The sequence below is a fragment of the Bos grunniens genome, chromosome 6 (assembly GCF_055505025.1).
Source record: "Bos grunniens cultivar Pamir isolate PY7600 chromosome 6, Bosgru_T2T1.0, whole genome shotgun sequence".
NCBI lineage: Eukaryota > Metazoa > Chordata > Mammalia > Artiodactyla > Bovidae > Bos > Bos grunniens.
Window position 1 is genome coordinate 23,541,337 of NC_141170.1, and position 27,668 is coordinate 23,569,004.

General features: G+C 39.9%; 1 long non-coding RNA gene across 2 annotated transcripts in view; it reads right to left on the bottom strand.

Moving 5' to 3' along the window:
* Positions 1 to 2,222: 2,222 nt before the first annotated feature.
* The window catches only part of LOC147370406 (uncharacterized), a 314,970-nt gene continuing 289,524 nt past the window's right edge, over positions 2,223 to 27,668 (bottom strand). For both annotated transcript variants that reach the window (XR_015165252.1, XR_015165253.1), the window contains 2 exons: positions 24,325 to 24,383; positions 2,223 to 2,492 (listed from right to left, as the gene is read on the bottom strand). This is a non-coding gene — a long non-coding RNA (uncharacterized LOC147370406). The remainder of the gene's footprint in view (positions 2,493 to 24,324; positions 24,384 to 27,668) is intronic.

A 27,668-nucleotide genomic window follows, 5' to 3' on the forward strand; every position in this document is an offset into this window, starting at 1 on the left:
AGGCTACAATCCATGGGGTCACAAAGAGTCAGACACAACTGAGCGACTTCACTTTCTTTCTTTCTTTTCTTGGGAACATAGCAATGTCACTGAAAACCATAAGAAACAAACCTTGTTTACTTAGTTCAGTTCAGTTCAGTCGCTCAGTAGTGTCCGATTCTTTGCGACCCCATGAATCGCAGCACGCCAGGCCTCCCTGTCCATCACCAACTCCCGGAGTTCACCCAGACTCACGTCCATCGAGTCAGTGATGCCATCCAACCATCTCATCCTCTGTCATCCCCTTCGCCTCCTGCCCCCAATCCCTCCCAGCATCAGAGTCCTTTCCAATGAGTCAACTCTTCGCATCAGGTGGCCAAAGTACTGGAGTTTCAGCTTTAGCATCATTCCTTCCAAAGAAATCCCAGGGCTGATCTCCTTCAGAATGGACTGGTTGGATCTCCTTGCAGTCCAAGGGACTCTCAAGAGTCTTCTCCAACACCACAGTTCAAAAGCATCAATTCTTCAGCGCTCAGCCTTCTTTACAGTCCAACTCTCACATCCATACATGACCACAGGAAAAACCATAGCCTTGACTAGACAGACCTTTGTTGGCAAAGTAATTTCTCTGCTTTTGAATATGCTATCTAGGTTGGTCATAACTTTCCTTCCAAGGAGTAAGCGTCTTTTAATTTCATGGCTGCAGTCACCATCTGTAGTGATTTTGGAGCCCAGAAAAATAAAGTCTGACACTGTTTCCACTGTTTCCCCATCTATTTCCCATGAAGTGATGGGACCAGATGCCATGATCTTCGTTTTCTTAATGTTGAGCTTTTAAGCCAACTTTTTCACTCTCCACTTTCACTTTCATCAAGAGGCTTTTGAGTTCCTCTTCACTTTCTGCCATAAAGGTGGTGTCATCTGCATATCTGAGGTTATTGATATTTGTCCCGGCAATCTTGATTCCAGCTTGTGTTTCTTCCAGTCCAGCGTTTCTCATGATGTACTCTGCATAGAAGTTAAATAAGCAGGGTGACAATATATAGCCTTGACGTACTCCTTTTCCTATTTGGAACCAGTCTGTTGTTCCATGTCCAGTTCTAACTGTTGCTTCCTGACCTGCATAGCTGTCTATTTCTTCAAAATAACCTATAAGAATTTACATATAAATATAGGGAAAATAATGATATTCCACTAACTGATCTATGAATTGGATACTTCCCTTCATTTATTTGGAAACCAACAGAGACTGCTTACTTACATTGCCATATACACACTGCCTTCAGCCTTTTCTCTGCTGGAAGATATAAACCCTTAAGGGCAGATAACACATAACTACAGCACAATGAATAGTTCACACCTAATTAGCACCAACTTCTGGGTTGAACTCCAAACTTTGCCACTTATTAGCTGTCTCTCTTTGGGCAAATTACTTAAACTTTCTGTGTTCTGGTTTTCATAGTGTAAAATGGGGTAATGAAAACGTCATAAAGGTGTTTTGAGGGTTAAATGAGTTCATCTACATGAAGCTTTTAGACTACTGTCTGACACAGAATAAGCCCACAGCATAAGATAGTTGTTATTCTTGCTAGTATTTTTATTATAATAGAATAATAATTACTAAATACTTAATCCTTCATTCAGTTTACAGGTGTGGCAACATTTTAACCATCCTAGAGATATTTATCTCAGGAATCTTAAAAAAAATGTTAAAAGAGGTATTTCTTAACACTGATGTGGTAACGGCTTTAGATCTCTTTTCATTATGTCCTAATTTCTTAAAAGTGACAAACTGTTTTCAAAAGCTCTCTCAGTACCTCATATTGAAAAAGATGAAAATTATCATTTAAAATCACAATTCAGTTAACCTGATTATTAGTTTATCTGCTGCCTCTAGTTGCAGATATGGTTCCAACTTGAAACTGCAGAAATGGCAAAAAGCAGACAATTTCAAAATTGCTGCTGAGTGTAGCAGCCTGGTTCTGAGAATCATGAAATGCCTCCGCAGGACATTCTGCCCTGTCCCAGGCAGGCGTGGAGCCACTGGCTCCCTCGTGCTGTCAGGAGACACTGAATACTCCTGCTGAGAGGCTCACACAGCACAATACAACTACTTTATGCTCCCCAGACTCAGACTGGAGGACTAAAATTCCTGGATTTTAAAAACAGAGGGGGACTGTAGCGTATTTTGGGGTGCCAGGGTAGCTATAGCAAATAAATAAAAGATGCATTTCAGCAACAGATTGTTAATCAACAGGTTTTATTTTTTAAAATTTGGATGTAAGTAGAGATTTTCAGTCTTTTTCTTTTTTGAAGTCATTTCTTCTCTTCTCAAGTCTTGTGACACATGGCTGAGAAGGAGGGGGTACACATGAATCCAGCCATCGCACCAGTCTTTTCACCATCCCGAGGCTTTACCCCCATCCATGTGCCTCACTCACACTGGTCATTTTCTGAAGCCTAGATCATGTTAACAACCCATCAGGTGCAGTGTCAGTTTCAAATCGTATTATCTAGGGAAACAAGAAAACAGGCAGCAGAACATTGGTATGTACAATAGTCCAAAGCACTCAGCCAAGTCAAAACATTTTTTAAAAGATTCTTCTATAGTTGTCCACTGCTAATGATTTTGATTAGAATAAAGAAGGTGAAAGAAGGTACAAGTCAAGTGATAGGTTTTCTTCAGTGGGAAAAATGGCTGGAAACTGGGAGTAACAGGCATCTTTAAGGGTCTGAATTTTGTAGGTGTAACTACATAAGCAGTGGTAACTCCATTTCTCATACCAGGAGCCCTCTAGAAAATAAAAGTAGTTCTAGTGTGGTCATGTTATAAGCCAATAATGTACAAATTAGCAACTATTCATTTGTTCACAATATGCATATTTATAGAGTAGTTAGGTACCACTTGTAAGTCCTTTAAAATTCTATAATACATATTAAAGTAGTGGTTATTGGTCTGACATACGCTGCTCTTGAGTCTGTCTATCAATTAGATAAAAAGCAGTGCTTTGTGAAATGCAGTGTTATATCTTAATGCCACTGGTGATAGAAAGTAGTTCCCTTCAGTTCAAATCCTGTGCCCTTATTTGCTGCTTGCTGACGTAAGCAATAAGTACCCCTCTAACTAATGGCATCTACACATTTCTGTAACTTGTATTTAACGATGGTGTATCTGGATTGTAAAAATATTAGACAGATATAAAAGCTTATAATATATATTAACTGTTAATGCTGAAAAATAAATAAAATAAAATCACAATTCACACTTTCCTGCTTTTCAGTCATCCCTAAAATAAAATCCTTCCTTTGATGTATTAAATGCATTTTGCTAGAACCGTACACCAGATCCAGCTGGATAACACATATTTCCTCTCTTAAGTCATACGCCCTTAAAGAGGCCTATTCAGCTTGAGATAAATGATATCTATGTTAATAAAGACTAATAGATGCAAAAACATTGGGAAGAAATGACGAACATCTGAAAAGTTGCCAAGACCAAAAACCCTGCCTTGAGTAAAGAGAAACCAGTGAATTTGTAAACACAGAAGTTGTCAACGTTACTCCATACTGCTTTGTAAATTGTAAAACGCCTGTGAGGAAGTTGTGCCAAAAGCGAGCGTTTCACAGTAACAGTTTACATTGTGTCTCTCCATGCACTGACTGTATTTACTGTATCACGCGAGGACGTATCCTGGAAATACCGGTGGGCTACATTCTCCCAGCTGCACCTCCCCCTATGTGAAAGAGCTTATATTTTTTTCTTGTCGGGGTGCTTTAAGGAGAACGTTATAAAAAATGACCATCCAAGGGAGTTGAATGACAGTACGTCTATAAATGGATGCATGAAGGGGCTGAGGAATTTTCCAAAGAATTTGCAGAAAAATGGAACTAATTTAGAATGTTGCTCAAAAGGGCGGCAGAACTCTAAATATTTACTTGTTTTGTAGAATTCCTTTTATCAGATTTGTTTAATGTAGGGAATTCCACATTAAGATATGTCTAATGTACATTTCCCTATGGGTTTTAATATCAGTGTCTTTAAGGTGCTTAGTGGAAAGAAGAATCACGTAGGATATCTGAACTTGAATAAATCCCTAGAACTTCTCTGAGCCTCTGTTAATTCATTTTTGCAATAAGAATGATAATGCTTCCCTTAGCATCTTCATAAAGAAATCATCAGCTTGGGCCAAGAAGTGCAGGTAAGTGAGAAGTAAGAATGCAGATGCAGAAACTCATAATCATGAGCTTTCTCCCAAATATAAGAGGAAAAATCAAGAATAAATATCTTCTAATAGGCAAATTTTAAAATTACTCATCCATTTTCCTAAAATTTATTCTGAAATAAAAAAAGTTTACTAGAAATTATTGTGTGTGTGTTAGTCACTCAGACGTGTCTGACTTTGCAACCCCATGAACTGTAGCCCACCAGGCCACCCTGTCCATGGAATTCTCCAGGCAAGAAGACTGGACTAGGTTGCCATTCCTTTCTCCAGGGGATCTTTCTAAGCCAGGGATCGAACCTGGGTCTCCCGCATTGCAGGCAGATTCTTTACCATCTGAGCTACCAGGGAAGCCCCATACAGAATTTACTAATGACATCTATATTTTCAGATACCCCAAAGCATAAACTAATCGATAACATGTTAAGTGACTACTTATATCACAGAAATGTATTTTTAATTCATTTATCCAGTAAATATTCGTTAAATACCTTTGGAGAGCCACTTTAATTAGATGACTAAGAACCTGGGCTCTGAAACCAGATTGCCCAGGTTCCATTATAAGCTCCCCCTACCTACTGTGTGATCCTGACTGAACAAATTATATAACCTCTCTGTGTCTCAGTTTCTTCATCTATAAAATGGGGATAATAATAGTACTTGCCTCAATAATAACACTTACCTCAAAATTATTACACTATTATATATATATATATATTTTATGAAAAGGAAGAGTTAAGAATGACTCAGAACTTTCTGACTGAGTGATTCTAGCCATGACTGTGCCAAAAAAGAGAAGAAAGGGCATCAGGTTTAGAAAGAATATAAATCTTTGGTTATATTGAACTTAAAACTAGATCATACTGAATGAAAGTACAATAGGCAGGCAGTTATATCATGCTTGATCTTGGGCAAGGTCTGGCTTGTAGTTACAGTTTTGTATGCATATGAATATCAATTAGAAATGCTGAGACTGGAGAAAATCAACCAGTAAATACATGATATGACATGAGCAGTGAGGACAGATAAAACCTCAAGCATGGATAGATGAGGAAATACTCAAGAAAGAGAAATCAGAAAACTGCAATGTGCTGGAAACCACAGATAGGAAACTCCCAAAAGGAGTAAGCAATTAACAAGACTGAACACTCCCGAGAGATAAAATAATACAGACTGGGGAGTATCAGTGGATTTGTGAATTAAGACATCATTGTTGATCTTTCCAAGAGCATTTTCAGAAGACCAGTTAAAGGAGAAAATAAAGAGTAAAATGAAAAGATTAAAATAGTGAAACAGTAAGACTACTTGGGGGTTGGATTTCAAGGAAAAGGGGAAATTTAGAACAGTAGTAACAAAAGGGGGCACAGGATTGGAGGGACTGCTTTTTTTCATTTTAGGTTGAGAGAGGATTGAATTTTTTAGAGGTTGAAGTGGTGGTGGTAAAAATTTAGTGTTACTTTGAAGCTATCTAGACTATATTAAATACATTAAATGCTAGGCACTGCACCACGTGTTTACATGTAGGATTTTAATGTTACAAAAATTCTATGAATAGTTATTTTTGCAGAGAACATGCTAAGAGTGATAAAGATGAAAAGAAACTGCTAATGGTCACATAATCAGTAAGAGTAAAGGTAGAATCAGAGTCTAGCTGGCCAGATTTAAAAGTTCCTATTCACTACTCTGTAATGTCTTAGAAGGGTGACAGAGATTGACAATATCAGTTGGATTGATGGTAAAGGAGTAGGTGGGATGGGATGAGATCAAGAGGAGGGGTGAAATGGGTACCTAGGAGAGCTCACTTCTGAGACTAGCAGGTATAAAGAAAGGCAGACTTTGGAAATACATATGCTTGTAGCTCTCAAGCAGGAACTAAGAAAAGACACTTTCTTTTTATCCGAATTTTATCAATAAAGTGACAGAACACAGTCCATAGCTGGGAGAAACGGCGTGAATGCTGAGTAGAAACTAGATAAAGATCTGCTAAAATGCTGAGAATTGACCAAGTTCAAATTTAAGAAAAACTGCTGCTACTGCTACTGCTGCTAAGTCGTTTCAGTCGTGTCTGACTCTGTGCGACCCCATAGACGGCAGCCTACCAGGTTCCCCCATCCCTGGGATTCTCCAGGCAAGAACACTGGAGTGGGTTGCCATTTCCTCCTCCAGTGCATCAAAGTGAAAAGTGAAAGTGAAGTCGCTCAGTTGTGTCCGACTCCCAGTGACCCCATGGACTGCAGCCCACCAGGCTCCTCCATCCATGGGATTTTCCAGGCAAGAGTACTGCAGTGGGGTGCCATTGCCTTCTCCATAAGAAAAACTAATGGTATTATATTCATATTGTCAAACAACCAGAATAAAAATATCACAAATTTTTTAGTTAGGCAAAAATTCATAACTTTTCTAAAATATATATATTATACATATTATTTATATATGTGTATACAAAAGCTTTTCTACTACATTTGATAAAGGTTTGAGAAAGAACATAAAAAAGAAGAGATGGAGAAATTAGAACACATAAACTAAATAAAATGGGAGCACTGAATATGAAATAGAAAAGGTGAAACAAACTAGATAAAAGTAAAAGATCATCATATAGTCCAGTTGTTTTTAAACATGACTTCTCATCAGAAACATACTTGGAGCTCTGGAGGAAAAAAGCATCACCTGGGCATTAGAATGCCATATTTCTATTTTTAAAAAATACATATGCAACAAACAACAAAGGTTTACTGTACAGCACAGGGAACTATAATCAGTATCTTGTAATAACCTCAGTTCAGTTCAGTTCAGTAGCTCAGTTGTCTCCGACTCTTTGAGACCCCATGGACTGCAGCACGCCAGTACTCCCTGTCCATCACCAACTTTCAGAGCTTACTCAAGTTCATGTCCATAGAGTTGGTGATGCCATTCAACCATCTCATCCTGTGTTGTCCCCTTCTCCTGCCACCCTCAATCTTTCCCAGCATCAGGGTCTTTTCCAATGAGTCTGTTCTTCACATCAGGTGGCCAAAGTATTGGAGTTTCAGTTTCAGCATCAGTCCTTCCAGTGAACACTTAGGACTGATCTCCTTTAGGATGGACTGGTTGGATCTCCTGGCAGCCCAAGGGACTCTCAAGAGTCTTCTCCAACACCACAGTTCAAAAGCACCAATTCTTTGGTGCTCAGCTTTCTTTATAGTCCAACTTGCACATCCATACATGACTACTAGAAAAACCATAGTCTTGACTAGACGGACCTTTGTTGGCAAAATAATGTCTCTGCTTTTTAATACACTGTCTAGGTAATAACATATAATGGAAAATAATTTCAAAACTAATATGTGTATATGTAAAACTGAATCACCTTGGTATGCACTGAAAACATGTAAGTCAACTATAGTTCAATAAAATACATACATTAAGGAAAAAACTCATGGCCTTAAAAGTGAATACTAATCAGCATGCCTGTATGATTTCTACCAGTATGATTTTTGAGTGGGTATAAAGCAGAGGCATCTCCTGCATTGAAGGTGAATTCTTTACCACTGAGCCACTGGGGAAGCCCCATCAGACTGGTTCCAAATTGGGAAAGGAGTATGCCAACACTGTATATTGTCACCCTATTTATCTAACTTATATACAGAGTATATCATGAGAAATGCTGGATGAAGCACAATCTGCAATCAAGATTGTAGGGAGAAATATCAATAACTTCAGATATGCAGATGACACCACCCTTATGGCAGAAAGTGAAGAAAAACTAAAGAGCCTTTTGATGAAGGTGAAAGAGGACAGTGAAAAAGTTGGCTTAAAACTCAACATTCAGAAAACTAAGTTCCCATCAGTTCATGGCAAATAGATAGGGAAACAATGGAAATGTTAAGAAACTTTATTTTGAGGGGCTCCAAAATCACTGCAGATGGTGACTGCGCCATGGAATTAAAAGATGCCTGTTCCTTGGAAGAAAAGCTATGACCAAACTAGATGGCATATTAAAAAGCAGTGACATTACTTTGCGGACAAAGGTCCATCTAGTCAAAGCTATGGTTTTTCCAGTAGTCATGTAGGATGTGAGAGTTGGACTGTGAAGAAAGCTGAGTGCTGAAGAATTGATGCGTTTGAACTGTGGTGTTGGAGAAGACTCTTGAGAGTCCCTTGGGCTGCAAGGATATCCAACCAGTTCATCCTAAAGGAAATCAGTCCTGAATGTTCATTGGAAGGACTGATGCTGAAGCTGAAAACTCTAATACTTTGGCCACCTGATGTGAAGAACTGACTCATTGGAAAAGACCCTGATGCTGGGAAAATTGAAGGTGAGAGGAGAAGGGGACAACAGAGGATGAGATGGTTGGATGGCATCACCAACTCTATGGACATGAGCTTGAGTAAGTTCTGGGAGTTGGTGCTGGACAGGGAAGCCTGGTGTGCTACAGTCCATGGGGTCATAAAGAGTCGGACACAACTGAGCGACTGAACTGAACTGATAAAGCAGAGGTGGGCAAACTTTTTCTGTGATTAGCCAAATAGCAAAGACAGGGCCTAGGTGGGTTATCTGGTCTCTTTTTTACACTTACTCAACTCTGCTTTTGTATGTGGAATCAACCGTAGACAACCTGCCAATTTAAAATCATGGTGGTATTCCAATAAAGCTTTATTTGTGGATACCTATTTAAGAATCAAAGATTTCTTATTCACAGCTCTGCCTTTGATTCAGTGGGCCTTTTCTACTATACAGGCTTATAGTTTAAAGCCTTGTCTTGCCACAATCTGCTCATTCACAAATTTTGTGTACTTGTAAATAATAATCATGATGATCACAATAGTAATAATTTTTGTGGTTTCCCTTGTTATAGCCAGATTCAATGATAGACACATCAGGTCTGTTTAATCCCCATTACTCTGCTTTGATATGTCTTTCTGAAAACAGTTATATCTCCTCCAGCTCTTTGCACACATGCTCTCTCACTGATACCAGTGGCCCCCAAGCAGTTCTCACCATAATCCTAGCACCCTTCAGTAAGCCTCCACCTCTGGACTATGAGAATGATACCTTTTTGAGCTTTCTCTTTCACCCTGGGGACAGTAGCAATTTCCTATTTTTGCCAATCTCTGAACTTTTCTCACCATCCTCTATTAGGTTTTCTGCTCGTCCATCACAGGTCATTAATTCTTTATATTAAATTCAATGTGTTTTAGGGCTTCTCTGGTGGCTCAGATTGTATTGTAAAGAACCTGCCTGCAATGCAGGAGATCTGGAGTTGATCCCTGGGTCAGGAAGATTTCCTGGAGAAGGGAATGGCAACCCACTCCAGTATTCTTGCCAGGAGAATCCCATGGACAGCGGAGCCTGGTGGGCTATAATCCATGAGGTCACAAAGAGTAGGACACGACTGAGCAACTGTCAATGTATTTTAAATATCTAATGTGGCTCTGTTTTCTTAACTGAAGCCAGATTGATACAGCCAGTGAAAGTATAGTTCAGATTATCAGTCATAAGATTCAGGCCGGAGAGGACAGAGAGAAACAAAAGGGGGTCTGTTTGACTTTGAGAACATACAGAAATCACAGTAATTACAATCTTCATGGGGTCAAATAATGGAGCCATTAAGAATAAAGGACAGGTGAGCTGTTGACAATAGAAAGTTTCAGTAAGAAAGTGAGATAGCTGAGGTTTTGCTTCACAATGATGAAATGTAATTTAACATTTTCTATCAAACTTAATTAAGGAAATTTTGAAGTGAAGAAACTAACTCAAGCAGTTACAGCAAATAAAATAAAACTGCTTCTTTGCAAAGTCAAGTTTAAATGAACACTAAAATTATTTTCCAGCTTTATCAAATTGGCATTTAAAACATATTGAAAAGGAAGCTGCTACCTGCTTTTACCAGATGTTCTGCAAATGTTCAGCATCACTTGATATGTATTAAGTCACTATGCAAAAACAGCACTGGATCCCAAACATATTTCTCTTGCCAATTTTTAAAATTGAAAACAAATTTTGTCTATCAAGATTACTCTGATTACTTTTAATTAGCTTTCTTAAGGTTGAACAATTTTCTATTTTGTTTTAAAACTCCTATAGCCTATCACTTCTTGCTGTTCAGTTGCTAAGTCATGTACGACTCTTTGCGACCCCATGGACTGCAGCACGCCAGGCTTCCCTGTCCTTCACCATCTCCCAGACTATGCTCAAACTCTTGTTCATTGAATAAATGCTGCCATCCAACCATCTTGTACTCTGTTGTCCCCTTCTCCTCCTGCCTGCAACCTTTCCTAGCCTCAGGGTCATTCCCAATGAGTCAGTTCTTTGCATCAGGTGGCCAAAGTATTGGAGCTTCAGTTTCAGCATCAATCCTTAGATACTGCTAATAGACTCTAAAATCAGAACTGCAGATCTGATTTTTCTCATTCTCAATAGAAAGGTCTATTAGCAGTTTCACACTGATTGACAGGTCCCACAGTCGCACCAGTTATTTAGTTAAAAAAGAGAATTTCACTCTTGAGTTTACTGAAATATTTACCAAGCTGCATTTTATTTATTTGTCTTTATTGGCCTCTCTACAGTATTAGACAAAGTAGATGATCTGCTTTTCACTGGGCTTTCAGAATACCACACTGTCTTGGTTTTTCCCCTAACTTTTAAAATTCACATTCTAGTTCTTTCTTTTGCCCCAAACCTATCCATATTAGAATCCCAAGGTTCAGTCTTTGGATCATTTCTCTCCCCCATCTCCATTCATTCTCTAGAAGATCTCATCTAACTTCAAGACTTGATATACCATCTGTGCATCTCTTAACAGGCCAAAGCACATTTTCATCCTACGTCTCCCTTCTGAGCATCGTACTCATAAACCCAGCTGCCTATTTTCATGTCTAATACCTGAAAGTCAACATGTCTAGAATGAAGCTCCCATGACTGCTTTCCTGAAGCCCACTCTTCCTCTCTTGACAACTCCACTCTTCCAGTTTCTCAGCCCCAAATTCTAAGTCATCCTTGATTCCTCTCTTTTCCCTCATAGTTCACATCTAATCCATTAACATATCCTACCAGCTCTACCTTCAAAATACATCCAAAGTTCAACCACATCCTATCACCTCAACCAAGGTGAGGTTTTTTTAAATTTTATTGACGTGTAAATGATTTACAATGTTTTAATTTCAGCAAAGTGACTGTTTTATACACACACACACTCACACACACACACACACACACATATATATATATATATATATGTTTTCCCCTCATATATCACCTCCAATGAACTTACAATTTGCCTTTTATGCTTATTGTTATTCAAAATTGTCTGTTTCCTGACATATTTCAAATGCCTGTGGTAGGCTCATAGTCTTTACATGTTAGTGGATTTATTTCAAGATCTACAAAAGTGACCATGCAGAAAAGGGGGTAAAATAATAGAAAAGATCTATTAACTTAGAATATGCATTCAAAATCTCATGCACCTTTTGATATTCAGATGAGACAAGATGGCAACTTCTCTGAACCCCAGACTAAGCATTCTCATCTGGGTGTGTGTGCTCAGTTGCTCAGTCGTGTCCCTCTCTTGGCGACCCTATGGACTGTAGCCAACCAGGCCCCTCTGTTCATGGGATTTTTCAGCCAAGAATACTGGAGTGGGTTGCCATTTCCTCCTCCAGGGGATCTTCCTGACCCAGGGATAGAACCCGTGTCTCCTGCGTTTCCTACACTGGCAGATGGATTCCTTACCACTGTACCACCTGGGAAGCCTGAGAATTCTCATCTACATAATCATAAAATGAAATATACCTTCCCTCAAAAAAGGAGTCAAAAAGAAAAAAAAAATGCTTGTGTTTTATTGGCTTTGTTGTACAGGATGGTAAAGAGAATGGAAAAATTATAGAAAAGATAGCAAGATTATAAATATGAATTGGTAATAATGCCAGTATTATGAGTTTTCTTAAATACAACTATTCACTAGATAAACTTATTGATCTTTAATGACATGCAAGCTGCAATATTAAAAACTATATGAAATAAAAAGACTATAGGCCCTGATCTTAAAAACTGCATACTGAGTATATAAATAGTTGCTCATATAATGGAAAAGTTCTAAGTGTCAGAAACCAATATTAAGAAGAGGAGAGAATAACTTGGGAGACTTCAAGGAGAATTTAAGCAAGGCTTTACACAATGTTTAGAATTTAGAAATCCACAGATTGTGGGCTTGGAGGGGGGAATGGATCTTCTAGGCAAAGAAGAAAAGAAATATTTTTGAAGAAATCACAGGAACTAAATAAAGCAAGTCTTGTCTGGGCAGTCATGAGTAGATTTATATAACAGTCACTAACCATAAATGCTTATTTAACTTATATGCAGAGTACATCATGAGTAATGCTGGGCTGGAAGAAGCACAAGCAATCAAGATTGCCAGGAGAAATATCAATAACCTCAGATATGCAGATGACACCACCCTTATGGCAGAAAGTGAAGAGGAACTAAAAAGCTTCTTGATGAAGGTGAAAGAGGAGAGTGAAAAAGTTGGCTTAAAGCTCAACATTCAGAAAATGAAGATCATGGCATCTGGTCCCATCACTTCATGGCAAATAGATGGGGAAACAGTGGAAACAGTGTCAGACTTTATTTTTGGGGGCTCCAAAATCACTGCAGATGGTGACTGCAGCCATGAAATTAAAAGACACTTACTCCTTGGAAGAAAAGTTATGACCAACATAGATAGCATATTCAAAAGCAGAGACATTACTTTGCCAACAAAGGTCTGTCTAGTCAAGGCTATGGTTTTTCCTGTGGTCATGTATGGATGTGAGAGTTGGACTGTGAAGAAAGCTGAGTGCCGAAGAACTGATGCTTTTGAACTGTGGTGTTGCAGAAGACTCTTCAGAGTCCCTTGGACTGCAAGGAGATCCAACCAGTCCATTCTGAAGGAGATCAGCCCTGGGATTTCTTTGGAAGGAATGATGCTAAAGCTGAAACTCCAGTATTTGGGCCACCTGATGTGAAGAGTTGACTCATTGGAAAAGACTCTGATGCTGGGAGGGATTCGGGGCAGGAGGCGAAGGGGACGACAGAGGATGAGATGGCTGGATGGCATCACTGACTCGATGGACGTGAGTCTGGGTGAACTCCGGGAGTTGGTGATGGACAGGGAGGCCTGGCATGCTGCGATTCATGGGGTCACAAAGAGTTGGACACGACTGAGCGACTGAACTGAACTGAACTGAACCATAAATGCTGCTGCTGCTGCTGCTACGTCACTTCAGTCGTGTCCGACTCTGTGCGACCCCATAAATGGCAGCCCACCAGGCTCCCCTATCCCTGGGATTCTCCAGGCAAGAACACTGGAGTGGGTTGCCATTTCGTTCTCCAATGCATGAAAGTGAAAAGTAAAAGTGAAGTCGCTCAGTCGTGCCCGGCTCTTTGCGACCCCATGGACTGCAGCCTACCAGGCTCCTCTGTCCATGGGATTTTCCAGGCAAGAGTACTAGAGTGGGGTGCCATTTCCTTCTCCCACTACCATAAATATAAATATGTAAATCTGCCTTCATTAATTTGAAGGACCTTTTTGAATCACTTTATAATGCTCTATGTTTTAACACATTGCCAAGCTTAGGCTTTTCTGGCCTCAGATTCCCTCCTTTCCTTCCTACTGTTTTGTCTGTAATGCAGGACAGAGCCCAGCAAGCTGTAATTGCCAGGCTCCTGTCCAGGGTTGGCCATTAAGGGGCCCTGGCAGAAAACTGGAGAGTGAGAAGAAGGGAGGAAACCGAGAATTCTTCCCTCTCTCTCTGTCTTGAGCACTGTCTCTGGCAGCACCCATTCTTCTTTGGGGGCTTCATTGTTTCCAGGCTGTATGTGGTTCCAGCTTCCACCAGCCCATTCCTGCCTCTGCCAGTATTCCTTCTTCCTTTTGTCCTTCTATTCTAGGCTTATACAGAGTTTCCTACATTTTCTTTTTTGAAAAAAAATTACATATTTAAAAAAATTTTATCAACCATATAGTTGATGCAAACATTATACATTACAGGTGTACAATACAGTCATTCACAACTTTTAAAGTTATGTTTCATTTACATTTAGTATAAAATATTGCCTATATTCCCTGTGTTATACAATATATCTTCCTAGCATATTTTATACTCAATAGTTTGCACCTCTTACTCTTCTACCCCTATATTGTCCCTCCCTCCTTCCCTTCCCCCACTGGTAATGCTGTTCTCTATGAGTCTGCCTCATCTTTGTTTTACTCACTAGTTTGCTGTATTTTTTAGATTTCCCATATAAGTGACATCATACAATATTTGTCTTTCTCTGTCTGATTTACTTTGCTTAGCCTAATGCCCTCTAAGTTCATCCATATTGCTAAAAATGACAAAACTTCATTTCTTTTTATGGCTGAGTAATATTCCACTGTATATATATATACCAAAAGTTTTTATCCATTCTTCTGCTGATGGACACTGAGGTTGTTCCCATATCTTGGCTACTGTAAATAATGCTGCTATAAACACTGGGGTAAATGTATCTTTTTGAATTAGTGTTTTTTGCTCTTCCCATGAGTGGAACTGTTGTGTCACAGAGCAGTTCTATTTTTAGCTTTTGGAGAAACCTCCATACTGTCTTCCACAGCGGCTGCACCAATTTACATTCCCACCAGCAGTGTACAAGGGGTCCCATTTTTTACACCCTTGTCAATATTTGTTATCTGTGGTCTTCTTGATGATAGACATTCTGATGGGTGTGAGGTGATGTCTCACTATGGTTGTGAGCTCCATTTCTCTAATGATCAGTGATACTGAGCATTTTTTCATGTGCTTGTTGGCTATGTGTATTTACTCTTTGGAAAAATATCAATTCAGTTCTTCTGCCCATTTTTTGATCAGGTTGTTTGTTTTTTTGATGTTGAGTTGTATGCTTTGTTTATACATGTTGAATATTAATCCTTTATTGGTAATCAGTTAAGTTCAGTTCAGTCTCTCAGTCATGTCCAACTCTTTGCAACCCCATGGACTGCAGCACGCCAAGCCTCCCTGTCCATCACCAACTCCCAGAGTTTACTCAAACCCATGTCCATTGAGTCGGTTATGCCATCCAGCCATCTCATCCTGTCATCCCCTTCTCCTCCTGCCTTCAATCTTTCCCAGCATCAGGGCCTTTTAAAATGAGTCAGTTCTTCACATCAGGTGGCCAAAGTATTGGAGTTTCAGCTTTAACAGCAGTCCTTCCAATGAATATTCAGGATTGATTTCCTTTAGGATGGACTGGTTGGATCCCCTTGCAGTCCAAAGGACTCTCAAGAGTCTTCTCCAACACCACAGTTCGAAAGCATCAATTCTTCAGCACTCAGCTTTCTTTATAGTCCAACTCTCATATCCATACATGACCACTGGAAAAACCATAGCTTTGACTAGATGGACCTTTTTTGGTCATATCATTTGCAAATATTTTCTCCAATTCAGTAGGTTGTCTTTTTGTTTCAAGGCTGATTTCCTTTTCTATGCAAAAATTTTTAAGTCTAATTAGCTGTATTTCTTCATTTTTACTTTTATTTCCTTTCGTTTAGGAGACAGAGCCAAAAAAAAAAAAATCAAAAAACATCACTATGATTTATGTCAAACAGTGTTCTGCTTATAGTTTCCTCGAGGAACTTTATAGTATCCAGTCTTACATTTAGCTGATGAATCCACTGAGTTTTTTTTTTGTATATGGTATTAGAGAATTCCTAATTTCATTATTTTGCTGCTGCTGCTGCTAAGTTGCTTCAGTCGTGTCCGACTCTGTGTGACCCCATAGATGGCAGCCCACCAGGCTTCCCCATCCCTGGGATTCTCCATGCAAGAACACTGGAGTGGGGTGCCATTGCCTTCTCCTTCATTATTTTAGAGAATAGTTAACACCTATCCTTCTCCGTGGGGGTGGGTTAGAGGAGCTACCCCACATCCAAGGTCAGGGGTGGCAGCTGAGAGGAGTAACCCCACGTCCAAGGAGCAGTGGCTGCGAGGGCACAGGAGGGCCAAGAGGAGCCACTCCACATTCAAGGTCAGGAGTGGCAGCTGTGAGGAGATACCCCTCATCCAAGGTATGGAGCAGCGGCTGCACTTTTCTGGAGCAGCTGTGAAGAGATACCCCACCCACGTCCAAGGTAAGAGAAACCCAAGTATGATGGTAGATGTTGCAAGAGGCATCAGAGGGCAGACACACTGAAACCATACTCACAGAAAACTAGTCAGTCTAATCACACGGACCACAGCTTTGTCTAACTCAGTGAAACTAAGCCATGCCATGTGGGGCCACCCAAGACAGGCAGGTCATGGTGGAGAGGTCTGACAGAATGTGGTCCACTGGAGAAGGGAATGGCAAACCACTTCAGTATTGTTGCCTTGAGACCCCATGAGCAGTATGAAAAGGCAAAATGATAGGATACTGAAAGAGGAACTCCCCAGGTCAGTAGGTGCCCAATATGCTACTGGAGATCAGTGGAGAAATAACTCCAGAAAGAATGAAGGGATAGAGCCAAAGCAAAAATAATACCCAGTTGTGGATGTGACTGGTGATAGAAACAAGGTCTGATGCTGTAAGAGCAATATGGCATAGGAACCTGGAATGTTCCTGGAATGGAATCAAGGGAAATTGGAAGTGGTCAAACAGGAGATGGCAAGAGTGAACGTGAACATTCTAGGAATGAGCGAAATAAGATGGACTGGAATGGGTGAATTTAACTCAGATGACCATTATATCTACTACTGTGGGCAGGAATCCCTTAGAAGAAATGGAGTCGGCATCATGGTCAACAAGAGTCCATAATGCAGTACTTGGATGCAATCTCAAAAACGACAGAATGATCTCTGTTCGTTTCCAAGGCAAACCATTCAGTACCACAGTAATCCAAGTCTATGCTCCAACCAGCAATGCTTAAGAAGCTGAAATTGAACGGTTCTATGAAGACCTACAAGACCTTTTAGAACTAACACCAAAAAAAGATGTCCTTTTCATTATAGGGGACTGGAATGCAAAAGTAGGAAGTCAAGAAACACCTGGGGTAACGGGAAATTTGGCCTTGGAATACGGAATGTAGCAGGGCAAAGGCTAATATAGTTTTGCCAAGAAAATGCACTGGTCATAGCAAACACCCTCTTCCAACAACACAAGAGAAGACTCTACACATGGACATCACCAGATGGTCAACACCGACATCAGCTTGATTATATTCTTTGCAGCAAAAAATGGAAAACCTCTATACAGTCAGCAAAAACAAGACCAGGAGCTGACTGTGGCTCAGATCATGAACTCCTTATTGCCAAATTCAGACTTAAATTGAAGAAAGTAGGGAAAACCACTAGACCATTCAGGTATGACCTAAATTAAAAACCTTATGATTACACAGTGGAAGTGAGAAATAGATTTAAGGGCCTAGATCTGATAGATAGAGTGCCTAACTAACTATGGACTGAGGTTCGTGACATTGTACAGGAGATAGGAATAAAGACCATTCCCATGGAAAAGAAATGCAAAAAAGCAAAATGACTGTCTAGGGAGGCCTTACAAATAGCTATGAAAAGAAGAGAAGAGAAAAGCAAAGGAGAAAAGGAAAGATATAAGCATTTGAATGCAGAGTTCCAAAGAATAGCAAGAAGAGATAAAAAAGCCTTCCTCATTGATCAATGCAAAGAAATAGAGGAAAACAACAGAATGGGAAAGACCAGAGATCTCTTCAAGGGAACATTTCATGCAAAGATGGGCTTGATAAAGGGCAGAAATGGTATGGACCTAACAGAAGCATAAGATATTAAGAAGAGGTGGCAAGAATACACAGAAGAACTGTACAAAAAAGAGCTTCACGACAGATAATCACATTGGTGTGATCACTCACCTAGAGCCAGACATCCTGGAATGTGAAGTCAAGTGGGCCTTAGAAAGCATCACTACGAACAAAGCTAGTGGAGGTGATGGAATTCCACTTGAGCTATTTCAAATCCTGAAAGATGATGCTGTGAAAGTGCTGTACTCAATATGCCAGCAAACTTGGAAAACTCAGCAGTGGCCACAGGACTGGCAAAGGTCAGTTTTCATTCCAATCCCAAAGAAAGGCAATGCCAAAGAATGCTCAAACTACCGCACAGTTGCACTCATTTCACACGCTAGTAATGTAATGCTCAAAATTCTCCAACCAGGCTTCAGCAATATGTGAACTGCAAACTTCCAGATGTTCAAGCAGGTTTTAGAAAAGACAGAGAAACCAGAGATCAAATTGCTAACATCTGCTGGATCATCAAAAAAGCAAGAGAGTTCCAGAAAAACATCTATTTCTGCTTTATTGACTATGCCAAAGCCTTTGACTGTATGGATCACAATAAACTGTGGAAAATTCTGAAATAGATGGGAACACCAGACCACCTGACCTGCCTCTTGAGAAACCTATAAGCAGGTCAGGAAGCAACAGTTAGAACTGGACATGCAACAACAGACTGGTTCCAAATAGGAAAAGGAGCATGTCAAGGCTGTATATTGTCACCCCGCTTATTTAACTTCTCTGCAGAGTACATCATGAGAAATGCTGGGCTGGAAGAAACACAAGCTGGAATCAAGATTGCCGGGACAAATATCAATAACCTCAGATATGCAGATGACACCACCCTTATGGCAGAAAGGGAAGAGGAACTAAAAAGCCTTTTGATGAAGGTGAAAGAGGAGAGTGAAAAAGTTGGCTTAAAGCTCAACATTCAGAAAACAAAGATCATGGCATCTGGTCCCATCACTTCATGGCAAATAGATGGGGAAACAGTGGAAACAGTGTCAGACTATTTTTGGGGGCTCCAAAATCACTGCAGATGATTGCAGCCATGAAATTAAAAGACGCTTACTACTTGGCAGGAAAGTTATGACCAACCTAGATAGCATATTGAAAAACAGAGACATTACTCTGCTAACAAAGGTCTGTCTAGTCAAGGCTATGATTTTTCCAGTAGTCATGTATGGATGTGAGAGTTGGACTGTAAAGGAAGCTGAGTGCCGAAGAATTGATGTTTTTGAACTGTGGTGTTGAAGACTCTTGAGAGTCCCTTGGACTGCAAGGAGATCCAACCAGTCCAGTCTGAAGGAGATCAGTCCTGGGTGTTCTTTGGAAGGACTGATGCTAAAGCTGAAACTCCAGTACTTTGGCCACCTCATGCGAAGAGTTGACTCATTGGAAAAGACCCTGATGCTGGGAGGGATTGGGGGCAGGAGGAGAAGGGGAGACAGAGGAATGAGATGGCTGGATGGCATCACCGACTCGATGGACATGAGTTTGGGTGAACTCTGGGAGATGATAATGGACAAGGAGGCTTGGCGTGCTGTGATCCATGGGGTCACAAAGATGTCGGACATGACTGAAAAACTGAACTGAACTGAACTGATCCTTCTTAAAATGTTCAAAAGATTTGGCAAAACAAATACAATTATGTAAAGTTTAAAAATAAAATAAAATAAAAAATTGTAGATGAAAGAACACTTCTGAATTCATTCTATGCGATCAGCATTACCCTGATACCAAAATCAGTCAAAGGTATCTCACATACAAACAAAATTGATGAACACATATACAAAAAACTTCAACAAAATATTATCAAACTTCATCCAACATTACATTAAAAGACCATACATTGTAATCAAATGGGATGCAAGGATTTTTCAGTATCTGCAAATAAATCAGTGTAATACACCACATTAGCAAACTAAAGAATAAAAACCACATGATCATTTCAATACTTGCAGAAAAAGCTTTGTACAAAATTCAATGATTATTTATAATAAAAACTCTCCAGAAAGTGGGCATAAAAGAAATACATTTCAATATAAAGCCCATATATGATAAACACACAGCTAACATAATTTGTTGCTGTTTTTCAGTCGCTCAGTTGTATCTGACTCTTTGTGACCCCATGGACTGCAGCATGCCAGGTTTCCCTGTCCTTCACTATCCCCTGAAGTTTGCTGAAACTCATGTCCAACATAATATTCAAGAGTAAAAAAGCTGAAAGCATTTCCTCTAAGATCAGGAACAAGACAAGGATGCCCACTCTCACCATTTTTTAAAAATATAAATGTATTTATTTTAATTGGAGGCTAATTACTTTACAATATTGTATTGGTTTTGCCATATATCAACATGAATCCACCACGGGTATACACGTGTTCCCCATTCTGAACCCCCCTCCCACCTCCCTCCCCGTACCATCACTCTCACCATTTTTATTCAACATATTTTTGGAACTTCTAGCCATAGTAGTCAGAGAAGAAATAAAAGGAATCCAAATTGAAAAGGAAGAAGTAAAACTGTCACTGTTTGCAGATAACATGATACTATACGTAGAAAGTTCTAAAGATGCCACCAGAAAACTACTAGAGTTCATCAAGAAATTTGATAAACTTGTAGTATATAAAATTAATATGTAGAAATCTGTTGCATTTATGTACACTAACAATGAAATAACAGACTAAGCTCAAAGTTATAGTAACCAAACCATATGGTGCTGGCCCCAAAACAGACACATAGATCAATGGAAAAGAATAGAGAACCCAGAAATAAACCCACAAACACATGGTCAGTCAGTATAAGAAAAAGGAAGCAAGAATATACAAAGGAATTTCCTACTTTCTAATCCTTGGGTTGCCTCACTACCTTGTTTGGGTTTGCAACCTTTCTATCATCTTTGGAATCAATGTCTTGTTTCAAATTCCCTCTGTTGCAAATAACCGAAGTGGTCTTCATTTTCCTGTTTAGACCCTAACCCTGACTTATGCAGTAAAAATCCAGCTATTTTAGTAGCTGGATACTGAAAGAGGAACTCCCCAGGTCAGTAGGTGCCCAATATGCTAGTGGAGATCAGTGGAGAAATAATTCCAGAAAGAATGAAGGGATGAAGCCAAAGCAAAAACAATATCCAGTTGTGGATGTGACTGGTGATAGAAGCAAGGTTCAATGCTATAAAGAGCAATATTGCATAGGAACCTGGAATGTCAGGTCCATGAATCAAGGCAAATTGGAAGTGGTCAAACAAGAGATGGCAAGAATGAATGTCAATATTCTAGGAATCAGCGAACTCAATGGACTAAAATGGGTGAATTTAACTCAGATGACCATTATATCTACTACTGCGGACAGGAATCCCTCAGAAGAAATGGGGTAGCCATCATGGTCAACAAAAGAGTCCGTAATGCAGTACTTGGATGCAATCTCAAAAACAACAGAATGATCTCTGTTCGTTTCCAAGGCAAACCATTCAATATCACAATAATCCAAGTCTATGCACCAACTTCTTCAGCTGAAGAAGCTGAAGTTGAACGGTTCTATGAAGACCTACAAGACCTTTTAGAACTAACACCCAAAAAAGATGTCCTTTTCATTATAGGGGACTGGAATGCAAAAGTAGGAAGTCAAGAAACACCTGGGGTAACAGGCAAATTTGGCCTTGGAATACAGAATGAAGCAGGGCAAAGACTAATAGAGTTTTGCCAAGAAAATGCACTGGTCATAGTAAACACCCTCTTCCAACAACACAAGAGAAGACTCTACACATGGACATCACCAGATGGTCAAGACCAAAATTAGATTGATTATGTTCTTTGCAGCCAAAGATAGAGAAGCTCTATACAGTCAACAAATACAAGACTGGGAGATGACTGGGGCTCAGATCATGAACTCCATGTTACCAAATTCAGACTTAAATTGAAGAAAGTAGGGAAAATCACTAGACCATAAAGGTATGACCTAAATCAAATCCTTTATGATTATACAGTGGAAGTGAGAAATAGATTTAAGGGCCTAGATCTGATAGATAGAGTGCCTGATGAACTATGGAATGAGGTTCATGACATGGTACAGGAGACAGGGATCAAGACAATCCACATGGAAAAGAAATGCAAAAAAGCAAAATGACTGTCTAGGGAGGCCTTACAAATAGCTGTGAAAAGAAGAGAAGTGAAAAGCAAAGGAGAAAAGGAAAGATATAAGCATCTAAATGCAGAGTTCCAAAGAACAGCAAGAAGAAATAAAAAAGCCTTCCTCATCGATCAATGCAAAGAAATAGAGGAAAACAACAGAATGGGAAAGACTAGAGATCTCTTCAAGAAAATTAGAGCTACCAAGGGAACATTTCATGCAAAGATGGGCTCGATAAAGGACAGAAATGGTATGGACCTAACAGAAGCAGAAGATATTTAGAAGAGGTGGCAACAATAGACAGAAGAACTGTACAAAAAATATCTTCACGACCCAGATAATCATGATGGTGTGATCACTCACCTAGAGCCAGACATCCTGGAATGTGAAGTCAAGTGGGCCTTAGAAAGCATCACTACGAACAAAGCTAGTGGAGGTGATGGAATTCCACTTGAGCTATTTCAAATCCTGAAAGATGATGCTGTGAAAGTGCTGTACTCAATATGCCAGCAAACTTGGAAAACTCAGCAGTGGCCACAGGACTGGAAAAGGTCAGTTTTCATTCCAATCCCAAAGAAAGGCAATGCCAAAGAATGCTCAAACTACCACACAATTTTACTCATCTCACATGCTAGTAAAGTCATGCTCAAAATTCTCCAAGCCAGGCTTCAGCAATACGTGAACTGTGAACTTCCTGATGTTCAAGCTGGTTTTAGAAAAGGCAGAGGAACCAGAAATCAAATTGCCAACATCCGCTGGATCATGGAAAAAGCAAGAGAGTTCCAGAAAAACATCTATTTCTGCTTTATTGACTATGCCAAAGCCTTTGACTGTGTGGATTACAATAAACTGTGGAAAATTCTGAAAGAGATGGGAACACCAGACCACCTGACCTGCCTCTTGAGAAACCTATATGCAGGTCAGGAAGCAACAGTTAGAACTGGACATGGAACAACAGACTGGTTCCAAATAGGAAAAGGAGTACGTCAAGGCTTTATATTGTCACCCTGCTTATTTAACTTCTATGCAGTGTACATCATGAGAAACACTGGGTTGGAAGAAGCACAAGCTGGAATCAAGATTGCCAGGAGAAATATCAATAACCTCAGATATGCAGATGACACCACCCTTATGGCAGAAAGTGAAGAGGAACTCAAAAGCCTCTTGACGAAAGTTAAAGTGGAGAGTGAAAAAGTTGGCTTAAAGCTCAACATTCGGAAAACGAAGATCATGGCATCCAGTCCCATCATTTCATGGCAGACAGATGGGGAAACAGTGGAAACAGTGTCAGACTTTATTTTGGGGGGCTCTAAAATCACTGCAGATGGTGATTGCAGCCATGAAATTAAAAGACGCTTACTCCTTGGAAGCAAAGTTATGACCAACATAGATAGCATATTCAAAAGCAGAGACGTTACTTTGCCAACAAAGGCCCGTCTAGTCAAGGCTATGGTTTTTCCTGGTCATGTATGGATGTGAGAGTTGGACTGTGAAGAAGGCTGAGCGCCGAAGAATTGATGCTTTTGAACTGTGGTGCTGGAGAAGACTCTTGAGAGTCCCTTGGACTGCAAGGAGATCCAAGCGGTCCATTCTGAAGGAGATCAGCCCTGGGATTTCTTTGGAAGGAATGATGCTAAAGCTCAAATTCCAGTACTTTGGCCACCTCATGCAACGAGTTGACTCATTGGAAAAGACTCTGATGCTGGGAGGGACTGGGGGCAGGAGGAGAAGGGGACGACAGAGGATGAGATGGCTGGATGGCATCACTGACTCGATGGACTTGAGTCTGAGTGAACTCCGGGAGTTGGTGATGGACAAGGAGGCCTGGCGTGCTGCGATTCATGGGGTCGCAAAGAGTCGGACACGACTGAGTGACTGAACTGAACTGATGCTTCCAATGTGGCTTAGTAAAAAAAGAATCTTCCTGCCATTGCAGGAGACTCAGGAGATGGGGTTTCTATCCCTGTGTTTGGAATATCCCCTGGAGAAGGAAATGGCAACCTCCTCTAGTATTTTTGCCTGGAAAATCCCATGTACTGAGAAGCCTGGCAGTCTATAATCCACAGGGTCACAAAGATTCAGACACAACTGAGCACACACACACATATGGGTTTGTGCCCCCCCTCCCACATTCATATGTTGAAATCCTAATCCACAGTACATTAGAATGTGATTCTATTTGGAATTATACTATATGAATGTGTAGTACTCGGTAGGGCATACTGCACCTGGTTACTGAAAAGCCATGGTCTCTTTCTTATTTGCAGGCAATCTCCTTATACACACCCTGGAGAGGTATAGTGGAAAGAGAAAATAAAAACAGTAGTTAGCCTTTCATAGTTCTTATTCTATAGACATACCTCCACCTGAAAGAAGAAATTGGGAATATTTGACTTGGAAGACAGGACAGCTGAGATAAAAATGGGAAAGAAAAATCCCAAGAAAAACAGAAAACCCAGTCACCTCTCCCATCCCTAGTTATATTCAGCTTTAGCCATTTATTAACACTTACTACAATTGGCAGTTCGCTTACCTTCATTTACTCGGTTTTTGCCCCCTTCACCACTAGAACCTCACAAGGACAAGGACCATGTCTGTCTAGTTCCCAGTTTTATCCCAAGGCTATCCCAGAACTTATTAAATAGTTGATACCTGGTAAACAGTTCTTGAATAATGAAGGAAGGGAAAAGAACTGCAAAAGTATAAACTATTTATTATTCTTATGTGCAAGACACTACTGAGACTATAGAATGACTCAAACAATCTTGTCCTCTTAGGTAGCTTACACTGTAATCAAAGAAAAAGAATGGACAGTGCTGTATCAAGAGTCACTGCATGCCTCAGAATTTCAGAGAAGGAAGAGCAAAGAGTACTTATTGACAGATGCAATTTCTAAGGATGTGCAGAAATAGCCAGCAAAACCAGAAAAGAAACCAGTCACAGAAAGACAAATACTGTGTGATTCCACCAATACGAGTTATCAAATACAGTCAAACTCATAGAAGAAAAGAACAGGATGGTGGTTTCCAGGGGCTGAGGGGAGAGAGAAATGTAGAGTTGGATCAATGTGTATAAAAGTTCAGTTACGCAAGATGAATAAGTTCTACAGATCTAAGTTACAACATTGTGCCTGAAGATAACAATACAGAATTTACACTTAAAAGTTTGCTAAGAAGGTAGATATCACATTAAGGGTTCTTATCCTAATAAAGAGAGAGAGAGAGAGAAACACGAGAATGCTTCATCAGCATCAACCTCTGAATGTTTTCCATACTGCAAAACCATCGGAGTTTCTCTAATATGTTATTTCATGTCAAAGCCTGGCTGTCACAGTGAAAGAGCTATACTTTCAACACTCTCTGTGAAATCAGGGGTCAGCAGGAAGCCTACCAGGCACTTCAATGATGACCACCTGCAATCCCCTCTAGGATACCACTGAACTCCTGGCCTCCATGGGTCTATTAGCCTGTCTGATGAAAAGGTATCTCATGGCACCCAGTGCTCTGAAGTGTGCTATTCCTGTCCCCTCAGGCTGACTGGAGTGCCCATCTGCCTTGGTATTCAACAACTGCAAAGCAGCCCAGCATGCAGGGAATGAAATATCTACTGGGTAAGGGAGACTGTCAATTCTGAAAATGCGTGTCAGTGTGCACTGCCTCTGAGGGTCTGAGGTAATTTTTATGCATTGTGGTAAAGTAGTCCCAGCCTAAGTCTAAACATTTGGCAACTTTCTAGAGAGTATAATTAAGTATCATTGACTATGATTTCCTGGTTTTATCTACCTTTTTAGATGACTATCACAGGAAAGGTTATTCACTTTCCTTCTTAGTGGCTCTTTTTTTATTAGATTTTCAGTTAATAAAGCAATAGAGCAGTAAGTATGTTTCCTACTATTGATATCATTTAATGATAAACATGTTTCAGTAAATATGTATTAAAATGATAAATAGATGAGTTAAGCGTGTATTTCCCATGTAATAAATGCATGACTTTATCTAAATATCAGTTCTAACAATAATTTGGGAGAACACCAGTAACTCATTTTATCATTTCACATACTTAGTCACTTGGCAAATTCATTTCATTCTAAATATTATGGCAAGGTAACACATGAAGAGATATATAGTTTTTACTTGACATTATAAAACATATTTTTCTGGTAGTTTTCAGGTCATAAAATTAAACTTATTTGTTTCTCCCAAGCCAAATAAGATTTGGTAAAATGATGGATTCCAGTCTACTGAAGAATTCTTGTCCAGGTAAGATTTAAATGCTTTGGAAGAGTCAGACTACTGGATCAGCTCCATGACCAGCTGAGAATTTATTAAGTACATAGTCCAACTTCTTTTTTTTTTTTTTTTTTCATTTTCTTTTATTTTTAAACTTTACAATATTGTATTGGTTTTGCCAAATATCAAAATGAATCCGCCACAGGTATACATGTATTCCCCATCCTGAACCCTCCTCCCTCCTCCCTCCCCATACCATCCCTCTGGGTCGTCCCAGTGCACCAGCCCCAAGCATCCAATATCGTGCATCGAACCTGGACTGGTGACTCGTTCCATATATGATTTCAGGCTATTATAAAAATGAATCCAAGAGCCTTGGAAGAGCCATGAACTATTTTGATGTCTAGGCCAGGATGTCCTTTAGACATTCTAATTGCTTCAGAAGGACCCTAAAACAGTGTCTAGCTCTATCTGTGTCTCCATAGGCACAGATAACCCCTGGAACAGCAGTCTAAAGTTTGTCAGAGACTTTCGGGATAAATACAGGATAATGTTAATGCCAAAAACTCATTCCCTTAAACCTGATAAAACCTGAGTAACCAACTATCAATCAATAAAATGATACTTATTAAATGCTCTATATATGCCTTCAAATTGTGGTGCTGAAGAAGACTCTTGAGAGTCTCTTGGACTGCAAGGAGATCAAGCCACTCAATCCTAAAGAAAATCAACCCTGAATATTCATTGAAAGGACTGATGCTGAAGCTGAAGCTCCAATACTTTGGCCACCTGGTATGAAGAGCCAATTCACTGGGAAAGATGCTGATGCTGGGGAAAATTGAGGGCAGAAGGAGAAGGGATGAAAGGATGAGACGGTTGGATGGCATCACTGACTCGATGAGTTTGAGCAAACTATGGGAGATGGTGAAGGACAGGGAAGCCTGACATGCTGCAGTTCATGGGGCTTGCGGAGTCAGACATGACTTAGTGACTAAACAGCAATAATGCCTGGTATATACTGGTGACCATAATAGAGAGACGGGGGCTATCTTCCAGGCTTATAGTTCAGAAGAGATGGCATACAGCAAACAATTCATTCAAGAGCAATGGCTGTTAGAAAAAGAGAAGTATAAGGTACAGGGGGACTAAACTAAGGCTAAGGGGTCAGAAAGGTTTCCATGAAGCCGAAAAATGAGTTGACCTTTTGGTAGGTGGTATAGGAGAGAAGGAAGGATGTCCAGGAAGGTGAACCAGCATGTGATTCAAGACCAGTGGAGAGAATTAAGTGGATTCTGTGCCCAGATCCTCTAACTGAAATAACAGAAATTGTATCATTTTAAAGA